The 11255-nt window shown below is 42.9% G+C and overlaps 1 pseudogene; it reads right to left on the bottom strand.

The window, feature by feature from the left end:
* Window positions 1-8825: 8825 nt before the first annotated feature.
* Window positions 8826-8924, bottom strand: LOC125169188 (uncharacterized; annotated as a pseudogene).
* Window positions 8925-11255: the final 2331 nt, after the last annotated feature.

Below are 11255 nucleotides of genomic sequence, written 5' to 3'. Positions count from 1 at the left end.
GCTGCAAGCCTTGCAAGGCCAAATAGACATTGGCCTTGTGAAAAGGGAAGGAAAGACTGTTTCAAGCAGACAAAACAACTTGGAGAAGAGAGGAACAAGTGAAAGGAGTTTGCTGAGGGTGAGTCATAGAAGAAAGGAGATCAGATAGAGTGGTTGTGAAGCATCCAGAGATTAAGACTGGACAAAAAGGGAGAAGCCAGATCCTACAGGGTATTGTAGGCTAATTTAAGGAAAGTGAACTCAATATAAAAACCTAAGAGAAGACCCTGAAAAGTTCTGCAGCATCCAGAATGATGTACTCAGATTCTGCATTTTAGAAAGTCCCATCTGGCTAAAGTGCAGAGAACGCATGGGAGGATGGAAGCAATGGGGCCCTAGACAGCACAAGGAGTTACAAAGCTGTACAGTCATTTTATTTATTGATTATATATTTTAATACAATTTGTTGTCATGGGGCGACTGGGTGGCTCAGTCGGTTAAGCGTCCGACTTCAGTTCAGGTCATGATCTCACAGTTCATGAGTTCAAGCCCCGCGTTGGGCTCTGTGGTGACAGCTCAGAGCCTGGAGCCTGCTTCGGATTCTGTGTCTCCCTCTCTCTCTGCCCTTCCCCCGCTCGCACTCTGTCTCTGTATCTCTCAAAAATAAATAAATGTTTAAAAAATTTTAATATAACTTATTGTCAAATTGGCTAACGTACAGTATGTAAAGTGTGCTCTTGGTTTGGGGGTATATTCCCGTGGTTCGTCACTTACATACAACACCCAGTGCTCATCCGAACAAGTGCCCTCTTCTGTGCCCATCACCCATTGTCCCCTCTCTCCCGCCCCCATCCACCCTCAGTTTGTTCTCTGTATCCAAGAGTCTCCCATGGTTTGCCTCCCTGCCTCTCTGTTTGTAACTGTTTTTTCCCCTTCCTTTCCACCATGGTCCTCTGTTAAGTTTTTCAAGATCCACATATGAGTGAAAACACATGATATCTGTCATTCTCTGACTGACTTATTTCACTCAGCATAATACCTTCCAGTTCCATCCACATTGCTGCAAATGACATGGTTTAGTTCTTTCTGACCTTGCCTATGAATGGATGGGTGGGGGTGGGGGGAGAGCATTACAGACATTTCAGGGTGGATGGGGAGGCACTTCTTCAAAATAGGAAATGAGGAAATGAAGTAGTTATCTATCTGTATGGACCTTCCTCATTCTAATGTGCCTTTTCCCCCCAAAATAGCTTTTATTTGGGGGAAATAAAGAAACATCTCAAAAATGTTCCTACTGTATAGGGAGTGCCGGTCTAGGAATGGATGGTGATGCAAAGAAGGGGAAAGATTGGTTGGTGGCCTGAGAATGAGGAAACCCGGTCCTAGTCTGTAAGTGCCATTTCCATCATGCCATTAACTTTGTTTCACCATACATGCTCTTGCACTCCTTTCGTTCACTGTCTCCTTCATGAAGGTTGGTTTGCTTGAATACTTCCTATTTCTTGGTTGTGGGCTCATCTCTATGGTTGAGATTCCCACTTAGATTCTCTGTCACATCTGTGTGTATGGTCTTCCTGGGAAAGAACCAAGAGTTGTCCTTGTGACTTGCCTGCATTCTGGCCTGTTTTCAGGAAGAGAAAGGACAGGATGTGTCACCTGGCAGGGCACCTTACTGGTTTGTCTGGTGGATGTTGGTACTCACCATTTTCCATTAAGGTCATCAGCCATCTGCTGCCCTGTCTGTGATCTGATGGAGCCTGGAGGCAGACACACTGTCATTGCTGCCTGGCTGCTGTTGCTGTGACATCTGTGTACCCTGTCTGTTGCTCTGGACTCCCTTCTGCTGCAAGTTTATGCAGCCTCCAATTGTATACACCCACCCCGCCCCCACCCTCCCCAGCCTCCCCACTTAGTGTGCTTCAACTTTTCTCAGGAGTCTCAGATGAGTCTGGACTATATATTTCCCTTTCAATCCAATCTTCTAAATTTTTATTCTTTTTTTTTTTTTAAGATTTTATTTTTATGTAATCTCTACACCCAATGTGGGGCTCAAACTTACAACCCTGAGATCAAGAGTTACATGTTCCACCAACTAAGCCAGCCAAGTGCCCATCCATTTTTATTCTTTGTTTATGACCAAAGTCTTCTCTAGGTTTTTTTTTTTTTTTAAGTTTATTTATATCTATTTTAAGAGCGAGAGCATGTGCAAGTGGGAAAGGGGCAGAGAGAGAGAGAGAGAGAGAGAGAGAGAGAGAGAGAGAATCCTAAGCAGACTTAGCACAGAGCCCTACGTGGGGCTCGAACACATGAAGCATTGTGAGATCATGACCTGAGCTGAAATCAAGAGTTGGACGCTCAACCGAGTGAGCCACCCAGGTGCCCCATCTTATCTCGTTTTTAAGCACAATTATTTCTAGGAATTTGGAAGAAACTGCAACTTATACTTGGTCCACCATTTTGAAACGAAAGTCTTGGTTCTGACTAAACCACCCAACCTTTGACAGTCACTGGGATTTGTGTTAATTCGCCCATCTTTGTGGAAATGAGAAGGGGACATGAACATTTGGTTAGAAAGCAGGAACAATTTATTTTCTTAAAGCTGATTTCTTATAAATACCTGAATGGGAAGTTAGAAGTTTGTATCCAAAAGACTATTTTTTGGTTATTGGGAAATGGGCCACTCAAAGTCTGAAACACACTCAATGTTAGAAAAATATCCCTATTTGCCTTTCAGAGTTTGAGAATTACATACTCTCCAACTGAGTGAATATCAAGTGCCTGGATCTGGTGGAGCTGCCTCCTCTGGGATGACAAACACTTTGGTTCCAGGCAGCTGGGGAATTTATGGACATCTGAATCCAATCCAGCTGAGCAGGAGAGAAGCTTGGGAAGGAGCCAGTCAGGTGCAGGACAAAATTAGGGCTACAGCTGGAGGGAGAGGATTCCATGAGGGGGAGGGGCAGCCTGAGGGGCTGAGTCATCAGTGCAGGGAGAATTCTTAGGGCTCTGGAGTTCTGGTTAGGCTTTGGTGTTGAAATGAAATTTTGGCCTTTGATCCTCTGAGAAGGGGCTGATCCTGTTGAGAGAGATTCCAATTGGAGGGTCGTCTCTATTTCACGGAGAAGGGAACAAATTGCAAAGTCCTGAATAAAGAAAAAAAGGTTTTTGTTTGTTTGTTTAGGGGGAGAAGTGTTTTAGTCTATTCAGGTACAATGGAAACAGAAACAGGATTTAATAACTTAGTTAAGAAATCTGCTTTGTTTCCTTTCAAGAAACTGTATAAAAAGATTCAGGACCACATGACCATTTTCTAAAATTTAAATGAGCGTGGTCTGCAAAGGGTGGGAGTAGGATGTGGGGGCGGGGAGGGGGACTAGCCAAGAGAGGATTAAGTGTGGTGCTTGAACTTCAGGGCTCTCACATACAGGGACCCCTTTCAGGGCTCTGACAATGTGTTCACTTGGTCATATGCTTTTGTAAAATTTGCAGAAGTGAAACCAGTTTCTCCTTCCACCCTGACTTCCCTCCATCACCATCCTTTCATATCACGTGGCAAGCAGCTAAGGGTATTTCGGGATCTGACTAAAGGGATGTCAAAGCAAAGATACAGTGAATTTCGTTCAGTGTGATGTATTTACATAGTTTGCAGGCACTTCTGGGCATAGTTCTTGCCAGCTGTTTGAATGTAGCAATGGCTTTTGGGAATGCTCTCTCTCTTTTTTTTAATTGAGATATAACTCATATACCATAAAATCGAATCTTTTAAAGCATATAATTCAGTTATTTTAGAGTATTCACAAGGCTCTGCAACTATCACAACTATTTGATTCTAGAACCTTTTCACACCCCACCTTCCCAAAGAAACCCCATTAGTTACTCTCCATTCTTTCCTTCCCCCGTGGCCAGCCAGCTCCTGATCCCTTAATCCCCTCTTAATCTACTTCCTGTCTCTCCAAATTTGCTGATTCTGGACACTTTCTATAAAAGAAATAATACGGGGCGCCTGGGTGGCTCAGTCGGTTAAGCATCCGACTTCGGCTCAGGTCATGATCTCGCGGTCCATGAGTTCGAGCCCTGCATCGGGCTCTGTGCTGACAGCTCAGAGCCTGGAGCCTGTTTCAAATTCTGTGGCTCCCTCTCTCTCTGACCCTCCCCCATTCATGCTGTCTCTCCCTGTCTCAAAAATAAATAAATGTTAAAAAAAATTAAAAATAAAAGAAATAATACAATATGTGACCTTTTGTGTGTCTGTTTTTTTTCACTTCGCACAATGTTTTCAAGGTTCACTCCTGTTATAGCATGAGTCAGTTCTTTATTCATTTTTATGGCTACATAATACTCCATTTTGTTCATCCATTCCTCAGTTGGTAGACATTTTGGTTATTTCCAGTTATGCTCTTCCTGACCAATGTGTGAACTCAGCTAACATGAAGCTACAGAACCAGTGGTAATATCACACTATGAAGATACACCAGGGTGTCCAGTGCTGGAAGTGTTACTTGTGGACGAGAAACACTTTGAATTATAGAGTCAGAAGCTATCATGTCAGAGGAATGACTACCTTTATCAATTCTCCATGTAGAAGGGATGTAACAAAACTGTTGTCAAATGAAGGTATTATCAAAATTTTTGCATCCCAAATATGTAGAAAGACATATAGAGGTGTATCAGTAGTTAGTTAATTAAAATATCTTTTTTGGGGGGGGGAATATTTTTTGTTAATTATCAATTTTTTCAAAACATATGCTTTGTGGTTTATTTTCTCATTTTAAATAAACACTTTTAAATTTGAGTTTATATTTGTAATTTGGCATTTCTTTTCTTAAAGGCCCTAAATCATATATACAAGCAAAATAAGGATCCACCCTGCTCTTAAGTGATACTTTTAACTTCCCCGCTTTTTTTTTTTTAAGTTTATTTATTTGGGGTGGGAGGGGCAGAGAGAGAAGGAGAAAGAGAATCCCAAGCAGGCTCTGCACCGACAGCTCATAGCCTGTCACAGGGCTCAAACTCACAAACTGCGAGATCATGACCTAAGCCATAGCCAAGAGTCTGAAGGTTAAGGACTGAGCCACCTAGCCCCACCCCCACCCCTACCCCATTTTTTTTTTGGTAGTACTACTTAGAGGTGGCCAGGTGCTTGTGTGAGATTTCCTCCCAGGGAATTATACAGCAAGTTGCTCATTTTGTTGCCTTCCACCTTCTCATTGTCCATTCTTTCCTTTTTCAGCTCGCGAACACTTTCAGGAAAAACTAGCTCAAGCAATACCTTATTACCTCATTAAATATGCAATACCTTGAAGAGCTGCTGTGATTGATTAAATACCGTTCAGCAAATATTTCCCTCTAGGCTCCCCTTCCCTGTGGGACAGAGTCTACTTCCCCTCCATTCCCGGGTTCCCACCGTGGGCTTGGCCATGTGACTTGCTTTGGCCAATGGGATGTGGACAGAAGTCCACGTGACACTTCTGAGCCCCAGGAGCCGCTTTAGATCATGTTCTGGGAGCCAGAGGTCCTTCAGCGTGGGTCCCGCAAGAAGTCACTGGTAGCAACCTAAATCCTGAACCCGAAGCTCAGCCCAAGGAGGAGCTGCTGCCGCTGACCTGCAGACCGTGAGTGAGAAATAAACGTTGACTGTTCCGAGCCACCGCATTGGGGCTTGTCTGAAACACACTGGGGCTGCAGCAGGAGCTGACTAATGCAGATGCACGTTCCCAGTATGAACAGAGAAGCCAGTATCATTTATCTCTCGGGAGACAGCTGAGTTTGGTCCCAAAGGTCAAACTTCCAAGATCCCTGACAGCAGATCCCAGTACACCACCTTCCTAGGCTCCTAATTAGAAAAAAAAAAAAAAAAAAAAAAAGTTTATTCATTTTTTTTTTTTTTAAATTTTTTTTTTTCAACGTTTATTTATTTTTGGGACAGAGAGAGACAGAGCATGAACGGGGGAGGGGCAGAGAGAGAGGGAGACACAGAATCGGAAACTGGCTCCAGGCTCTGAGCCATCAGCCCAGAGCCTGACGCGGGGCTCGAACTCCCGGACCGCGAGATCGTGACCTGGCTGAAGTCGGACGCTTAACCGACTGCGCCACCCAGGCGCCCCAAGTTTATTCATTTTTGAGAGAGAGGAGAGAGAGAGACAGAGAGACAGAGCGTGAGCGGGGGAGGGGCAGAGAGAGAGAGAGGGAGACACAGAATCCGAAGCAAGCTCCAGGCTCTGAGCTGTCAGCACAGTGCCCACCAGGGTCTGGAACTCACAAACCTCACAAACCTCGAGAACATGACCCGAGCTGAAGCGGTTGCTCAACCCCGCAAGCGCCCCTCTAGGCTCCTAATTTAGCACTTTTCCATCTTTCAAGGAAATCCATTTCAGGGTTGAGGACCTGCCTCCTTTTCCCCACCTCTGGGCAGGTATAATTTTAAGTACAAGTCGTTTCATTGTTTCTACTCTCTATAATAATATTTTTGTCACTTCAGTTAAACCGCTTCCAAAAGCAGCCCACTACACTTCTCCAAGCCTCTAAATCTATCGCTTCAATTTGACAACCCAATCAAAAATAGAAAAAAATCTCCGGGACTCTTTTTTTTTTTAATGTTATTTACAGTTAAACTTATCATGTTTTTGTGTGTTGGTGGGAGATTAGAGTCAAAAAGACAGACTATTTCAAATATAATAAATCTTGTCAGAAATTTTCTGAAGTTGAGAAAATTTCATTAGGTTATAATGTCTTTAACTTTACTAAAATTTCTTCTTTTTAGTTGGGTAATATTTTCTCTGCATAGCATGATAACTCAAAGTGAATTATGTCCAAACTTACTTCCTTTCCTTTTCTAATTTACATCCAAGTTAGTTAACATATAGTGCAACAATGATTTCAGGAGTAGATTCCTTAATGCCCCTGACCCATTTAGCCCACCCCCCACCCACAACCTCTCCAGCAACCCTGTTTGTTTTCCATATTTAAGTCTCTTATGTTTTGTTCCCCTCCCTGTTTTTATATTCTTTTTGCTTCCCCTCCCCCTTATGTTCATCTGTTATGTTCATCTGTTTTGTGTGTTAAATTCCTCATATGAGTGAAGTCGAATTTGAAGATATTTGTCTTTTTCTGACTGACTTATTTCGTTTAGCATAATACCCTCCAGTTCCATCCACGTTGTTGCAAACGGCAAGATTTCCTTTTTGATTGCCGAGTAATACTCCATTGTATATGTATACCACATTGTCTTCATCCATTCATCTATCAGTAGACATTTGGGCTCCTTCCATACGTTGGCTATTGTCAGTAGTGCTGCTATAAACATGGGGGTGCATGTGTCCCTTCGAAACAGCACACCTGTATCCCTTGGATATATACCTAGTAGTGCAATTGCTGGGTTGTAAGGCAGTTCTATTTTTAACTTTTTGAGGAACCTCCATACTGTTTTCCAGAGTGGCTGCACCAGTTTGCATTCCTACCTGGGATTCTTTGATCAAAGGATTGAACTTTCAGAAATTTAGCCTAGGGGCACCTGAGTGGCTCAGCTGGTTGAGCATCAGACTTTGGCTCAAGTTGTGATCTCATAGTTCCTGATTTTGAGCCCCACATCGGGTTTATTGCTGTCAGTACAGAGCCTGCTTTGGATCCTCTGTCCCCCTCTCTCTCTGCCCTTCCCCCATTCACTCTCTTTCAAAAAAATATAAAACATTTAAAAAATAAAACAAAAAAATTTAGACTAAAAGATCAATCACACAAATATGTAAAAATGCATATAGAAGAATGCAAAATATGAGAAACAACCTAAATCCCCAGCTATAGGGGATAGGTGAAATAAAGTATATGAATCCAAGGGGATACTCACACCACTGTCATTAAAAGTGTTAGAGTGAAAATGTGTTTATGGACATAGAAAGGCAAAGGTTGCCAAACATAATGTACCGTGTAAACTCATTTTGTGAACCCAAAATCTGTGTATATATCGAGAAAGATATATGCCGGTTGTGTTTTACAGTGGTTATATCTGGTTGTTAGAACTATGAGTGGTCTTTGCTTATTTCATTTTGCTTATCATTTTTTCTTCTTTTGCTACCCATATTTCCTAATATTCTGCAAAGAGCATGTTCTACTTTTGTAGTGAAAATGAAGTAATTATATTGTCATTTTGACCCTCAGAACTGTTTTCAATGAATTGAGAGGATCTCTTTTTTTTTTTTTTTTTTCTAATTTTCAGTTTCATTTTCTAGATACTCAGGGGTCGGGTGTAACGCAAAGAAGTTGACGAGGATGGTGATGGGGGCAGTTCTGTTCACAAAAGGATAGCAGGTTTAGGCATGCATGGAGGGAGAAAGGGAACACAAAGCAAGGCTCGCACAGCAATCTGGGCCGTACAGGTAAAGATGGATTTCCTCCTGTGCCCTTCCTATAAAAATTAAGCAGTGTCTAATGAGCTTGGGATTTCCGTTTCCTGACGGAATACAAGTCAACACAAGATGGAAGCAGTGATGCTTAGAGGCCTGGTTGGAGAGGAAGTGACAGATCCAACTGAGAACATTTTCACTTGATTATATTTTGCCCATGGCAGTCAGGAATGAGCAACCTTTTGTTGCTGGGGGATCAATTCAGGAAGAATGAGTTCCTGAGAGGTTTACATGACATGTAGCAGACCACACGGGAAGCTGGTGGTGGAGTCAGACTTTGACTTCCAGCCCAGTGCATATTCTACCCATGCCATTTCAAGAACTGCTGAACAGACAGACTCATGATGGCCACAGTGACAAAGTTAACTCAGAGTTAGAGAAAAAAGCCGTCCCTGCCTACTCATGTGTCTGAGTCATCCGGCACCGCCGTATAGAGAGATGGTCCCTGGGAACAATATAGACTGCTTCACACATTTGTATGTCATCCTTGTTCAGGGGCCATACCAGTCTTCTCTCTGTTGTATCTATATTCGTCTAAGGGAAAGAAACAGAGAGAGAGAGAGAGCAAGTGGGGGAGAGGGGCAGAGGTAGAGAGAGAGAGAATCTTTAGTAGGCTCCATGCTCAGCACAGAGCCCAACGCGGGGCTCGATCCCATGACCCTGGGACTGTGACCCGAGCTGAAATCAAGAGCTGGATGCTCAGTGGACTGAGCCACCCAGGTGCCCCTTGTTGTATCTATTTTAGTACACGTGCTGTCAAAGTGAGCACCTACCATGGCATGAGCTCTCCACCTTTTTAAAGAAAGGGGGATTCCAGATTCAGTGTTCTCCATCTGCACTGAAAAGTGGTAAAGAGAAAAATCAATAAAATGACAAAGATAAAATACAGGAAGGGAGATATAGCAATAAAATGTGGTGAGAAAAGATTATTAATCGGACAAGCAAAAAAAGATCCCAGAGTAAGACTGTGTCCAACCAAAGGAGATCAAAGCGGCAGCAGAATAGAGCTGGATTTCATAGCCAGAACAACCGACAGGGCCGAGCAACCTTGCTGCAAAGCAACAGACCCTTTGGCCTGACCCTTCTGGACCAGCGGAGCTAAACTAGTGAGGTGCTGGAGGAGCCAGGTGTGTACATCTCTCCAGCTCTGCATTCAGTCGTGGCAGAGTGATGGCTGGAAGTCAGCTCTGGTGGGAGTGCTGGCACGGCAAAAATCAGCAAATGCTATAAATCAAGGCTCTTCCCCCCAGAGACCTGGTTGTGAAGCACTTACCGGCATTATCACTGACACAAAGCGTCTAACCTCTCGGGGGGGGAAAAAGCCAAGGGAAAATCAAGCAGTGCTGGCACAAGTTCAAAAGTATGCAAACCCTTCTCCCCACCACTTGACCTCACTACCCCTGCCCACGGCAGGGCTCTAGGACTCCCTCCAAACCCACCTTCCCAAATACTTTCCTGTGATGTCTAAGCCCCCCCACCCAGGGCACATTCTCAAGGAGAAGCAAATGAAAGAGTGAAAGTCTGATTCCTTCCATGCACAGGGCGTGCCACCTCTGAACATAAAGTGAAACTTGAACGTCCCTCTGAGCTTACAAGGAAAATGTAAAGGAAATTAAAAAGGCCCTTAGTGGTACTTGACTTGTAGAAGGGCAAATCTAACTTCCTTTATAGTTTTTCTCCAAGATCTGCACCTCTGTCTTGAGTAGAATTGGAGATGGTCTTTTGTTGCCTTTTTTTTTTTTTATGTCTGCAGAAACAGCTCAGCTTTAAAAGAGAATTATTAAAATAATTTGGGGTAAATTGTAAAATCTTTCACTGTTTCCAAATCATCAACTCTTGCTTAATTACTGCCTCTCCTCTTCTCCTCCTCAGCTGACCTGTTACAGTCAACTAGGCTGGAGGGATGTGATTCCTTTTGATTGGGTTTCAGTGCGACAGAGGCAAGGGGGTGGGGAGAGAGAGACTAGGCAGTGACGTCAAAATGACATCCTGTTTAACTGTCCACTTGACATGGTTGTCATTTTTATGCTGGTATCTTTAAGTCTTGCATCTATGTATGATCTGTCGGCACTGTTTGTAAAATCCCTGTTAAGAACAACTAAAAGCTGAGGTGCCTGGGTGGCTCAGTCTCTTGGGCGTCTGACTTCACTCAGGTCATGATCTCACGGATCATGAGTTCAAGCCCCGTGTCAGGTTCTGTGCTGACAGCTCAGAGCCTGGAGCCTGCTTCGGGTTCTGTGACTCCCTCTCTCTCTGCCCCTCCCCCACTCACGCTCTGTCTCTCTCTCTCCTTTCAAAAATAAACAAACATTAAAAACATTTTTTTTAAATAAAATTTACAAAAAAGAACAACTAAAAGATGAATGTAGTGGCTATAATATGCAGAAAGGAATGAGAAAATGAAGCTCCAGATCCTGAGAAACCCTCAAAAAAGATAAACTCTGTACGATGGTGAAAAATAATGTTTTGAAGTTTTCATTATAAGAGCATCATCTGTGCATATCAAAGAAAATTTAGAATATATGAAAGCATAGAATATAGTAGGAATCACCAGAGTTCCATCATTCAGGCATGATGACTGCTTCCATTTTGGCTGGATTCTCTCTAAGGTCTATTTCTGTGTGCATGTGTGTATTTATTCAGATATCAAGCAGAAGACACAAATGAGCAGTCTTTCAGCTAAAAAAAAAATCTGGCATGTTTTATTGGGCTCATGCAGTGTATTTAGCATTTAAATTAGATTTTTAACAGGCAAAAATGAAGAGATTTTTAATTAAATCCATATTTGGAATTTTTCTTGAAAAATCGAACCTGTATTTTCAAATGGCAGGAGCTAAGGAGAGAGTCACCTTCAAAAGGAACCTGTGCTTGCCAATTTGC

The sequence above is a fragment of the Prionailurus viverrinus genome, chromosome B3 (assembly GCF_022837055.1).
Source record: "Prionailurus viverrinus isolate Anna chromosome B3, UM_Priviv_1.0, whole genome shotgun sequence".
In the NCBI taxonomy this organism is placed as follows: Eukaryota; Metazoa; Chordata; class Mammalia; order Carnivora; family Felidae; genus Prionailurus; species Prionailurus viverrinus.
This window is presented reverse-complemented; position numbering and strand designations above follow the sequence as displayed.